Below are 4,180 nucleotides of genomic sequence, written 5' to 3' on the forward strand. Positions count from 1 at the left end.
GCGGCGCTGCTGCTGCTTGGGGAGAAGCCTCCTCCACCACCACCACGCGACGCTCGCTCGCTCGCTCCCTCCCTCCCGCAGAGGCGCGATCTGCGCTCGGAGTAACAGGTGGCCCCAATCCTGGGCCGATCCGGAGCCTCGGCGAAGCGCGGCGCTTTCAATCCCCTTCCCTCGCCCTGCTGCGCTCGGGACTTGGCGCTCACATGGCTGGAAGGGCTGCGCAACACAACAGCCCCGCCGAGGTCGCCCTTCGCTTTGCTTCTTCCCTAGCGCGCCGCGCGGCTGGGCTGAGCGACATCCCCGGCTGCTGCTGCTGCTGCTGCCGCCCTGCCCCGGGAAGGGGCCCGAGGGCCCGCGGGGAGCACCAGGCTGCTCCTGGGAGCCACAAAGCAGAAGCGGGTGGGGGGGGGTGCTTGGAATTCCGGCCTCTTTCCCCTCCCCAGTCCGATCTCCGCGTGGCAACTCCGTTCTGCCCTCGTCTCACCCGAGTGGGCGCACGGCTCTGGGCGGCGCTCTCTCCCCTGAGCAGTGCCAGCTTCCAGCAGTGAGGAGATTGCCATAGGAGCTCTTAAAGAGACAGCTGCCTCTTTCTAACCCCTCCAGACCCCAGCACAGGAGTCACACGAGCTGAATTTGGAGGATGTGCCCAAATCACCGTGTTCACTGAGGATGCCCAGCATGGGGGCCACTTTCTCTCTCTCTCCCACCCCACCCCTTTTAACAAAGGTGAAACTTTCCTCATCGACGCAGAGAAAGTTCAAACTGTTTCAAATACCTTAAGGGCATGTTCATAAGTTAAGCTTTTGCTTACACTGTCATTGAAATTGAGACATCAACCTTAAGCACAGAGTTTGGAGTAAGCTTCACTGAAGTAGAGATGTAGTTCCCCATAGGCTGCACACCTCACATACCTGAGATTCAGCAAATCTGACAAAATTGGAATGAAAATTTTCTTACCAAAATTCCTCAATAAAATATTCCACATAATGTTGTTATGAACTACCTAGCATGTTATAATCAGCATTTTAACACCTCTCTTACGGTCAAGGATACCGTCCCAAAATATCACATGTGTGCAAGGCTCAAAACTTGTAGCGAAAATTAAGGTTTGTCATCAAAACTTTGAACGCTGAGCAGCTCAAAAGCTGAAGTCCACTCCCAAACCCTGAAAATCCATGCACAAAACATGTTTTTGCAAATAACGAAGTCAGATTCTGAATTTTGTTGGATCCCAATGTGAAATGTGCAAATTCAGAAATTAAGAATGTTAAGAGCCCTGCTAGGTTAGACTGAAGGCCCATCTAGTTGGGCACCAGTAGAGGCTGGTAGCTTTGATGTCAGTGGGGCAGTGAATCCTCTCCGGGTTTCAGTCAGAACTAGTCAGAACTCTAAAGGAGCTCTCCACGGTGCTTCACTGCCCCACTGACATTGGAGTCACCAGCCTCCACTTTTGGGTCTCCTGTTCCCACAGTGGCCAGCTAGACACCTTCAGGAAGCCCAGAAACAGGGCTTGCCATTTCCAGCTGTAGTATACCCCATCTGACCATGGAAACTTGAAAATTAATTGAGCATTTCCCCTCCAAATTCATTTTGGCTCCAGAGTGCTTCAACCACTTAAGAAACAACTTGTTTTTCCTCCTCTAATGCCTGTATAATTATAAGGATATTTGAACCACAAGCCTTACTACAAATTGCTCTGAACTGAATGTGTAAAACTTACAGATTAATCATGAGATGTCTTTGGACATTATCAAGTTTGTTGAGCCTGCAAAGGCAATGTGTAAAAGAATGTCAATCCTTTTTTGCCTGTATATTTGTCATGTTCTGATTGAAACATGGGGGAACTGGTAACAGTAAGTAAAAGAGCTCATACAGCCTTTCAGATTCCCCAGAACATTTCAAATTATATTCCATTGATCAACACAACAACCTTGTGAAGTAAGTTATTGCTTCTATTAGTTGCCCTAGACAACAAACTGTTCCCAGATATGCCATGGCTAAGCTGGGAGTTTTTTGCATCCAGAACTATCAAATGGACCACTCTTTGTGATGAATACCTAGTGGCATGGGATAAATTACAATAAATTTCAAACTTTTCTATTTATTAAATACCTATACTACTAAATGCCTATACTACTATACAAAGCTGTTCTTATCACTTCCATCACTATACACCAGCCTTTACTATTAATAAAATACAATATTGTACACAAATTCTTCTGTTGTGCAGATGACTCTCTCTAGACTTTTATATAGCCTGTCACTTGATGGTAGACAGAGTCTTAGTAGGCAAAAAGCTCTGATGTCTGATATTTACCTGGAAGGCAGAAGGTGTAAAAGGAACCATTTGTACGGTCTGAACTTGGCCAGAGATGGGAGTGAGTGGAGAGAAATAGTTGGAGAATGTGGGGGAAATGGATCTGGTATTTGAATTTTAGAGAACTAAACTGATGTAGCCTTTGGGAACAGATACTGCTTTTGGACTAGCATGACCTGCCTATGTCCCTCCTTGTTTGCTGCCTGGGGGCTGCCTAAACACACAAAGTCCAGGGGTGGGTGGTGCTGTGTCAATTATACAATGCAGCAGCCACCATGCAGCCACCTTGAGGCTTTCTGGCAAAGCTGTGGAGAAAAAAAAAGTCAGGGAATTATCCCAATTTTTTTTTCTTCAGAGCAAGGTGATTATGGCACATCCTCCATCTATCCTTGCTCCAGAGTCGCAGCAGAGGCATGGCCTGGTGGTTGGCGACCCCTGATTGGTCACCATTGACCAGGGCAAGGGGGCAGTCCTGGTGATCCTAATGGCCGCAGAGAAGCTCAAGCTTCATGAAGATTACTCGCTGCCACCCCGCACCAGCAGTACCATGAGTTTCAGCAGTGGAACAGCACCAGCCCTGAAGACAGCTACCTGCTCAATACATTTGCAAGTCAATTGCTATAACACCACTGAGGATTTCAGTATTCCTTTCTCCAAAAGTAATGAACTTTGTAAAGCTGTGCTGAAATTGTCTCCCACACTGGAAAACACAACACAGTATACAGAATCCACAGTGCATTTTGCCTTTTCTCCAATTGCCTGTTTACAGGAACCAATGGTACAAAACAATTAGTAACGTTGCAACCTAGCTTTCATATACAGGGAGGACTTCTCTTTGCTGTTAGCTAAAGAATTTAAAAAATACCAAGTAGTTCTAGCTGGAGAAAAATACAATACGGAACTTAAGTGCCTAGCAACAGAACAAAAGCTTGAAACCAGTTTTCCCAGTACCCAGGCTGCCTTTCTGAATATTAGGCAATGCTTTTTAAGTGTTGTCCACTTCCTTTGATATTTTCGGCATTGCTCTTAAAGACAAACGGTTCCCTTGCTGCCTATCAACAGCCAGCCTAGTCCTCTGGGTGTGGGCTCAGGGTCACAGCCTTAGACTTCAAACCTCAAACCACTTTGCCCTGAGCAGACTCAGTGGCATCACTCCATCCACATCAAGAATCTCAGGGAAGTCGCATCAGCTGTTTTAAGAGAGGTACCTGGCCATAGAATCATGGAATCATAGAATAGCAGAGTTGGAAGGGGCCTACAAGGCCATGGCCATAGAATCATGGAATCATAGAATAGCAGAGTTGGAAGGGGCCTACAAGGCCATCGAGTCCAACCCCCTGCTCAATGGAGGAACCCACCCTAAAGCATCCCCGACAGATGCTTGTCCGGCTGCCTCTTGAAGGCCTCTAGTGTGGCAGAGCCCACAACCTCCCTAGGTAACTGATTCCATTGTCGCACTGCTCTAACAGTCAGGAAGTTTTTCCTGATGTCCAGCTGGAATCTGGCTTCCTTTAACTTGAATCCATTATTCCGTGTCCTGCACTCTGGGAGGATCGAGAAGAGATCCTGGCCCTCCTCTGTGTGACAACCTTTTAAATATTTGAAGGGTGCTATCATGTCTCCCCCTCAATCTTCTCTTCTCCAGGCTAAACATGCCCAGTTCTTTCAGTCTCTCTTCATACATCCATTTACACCATTCACACATTCATTTAGGATGTGTGGCAAAGATTTATTTATTTATTTATTTATTTATTATATTTATATACCGCCCCAAAGCCGAAGCTCTCTGGGTGGTTTACAAAAGTTAAAAACAATGAACTTTAAAAACAGATATACAAAAAATTTAAACCATCAAAAGCATAA

The sequence above is a fragment of the Elgaria multicarinata genome, chromosome 2, assembly GCF_023053635.1.
Source record: "Elgaria multicarinata webbii isolate HBS135686 ecotype San Diego chromosome 2, rElgMul1.1.pri, whole genome shotgun sequence".
Lineage (NCBI taxonomy): Eukaryota > Metazoa > Chordata > Lepidosauria > Squamata > Anguidae > Elgaria > Elgaria multicarinata.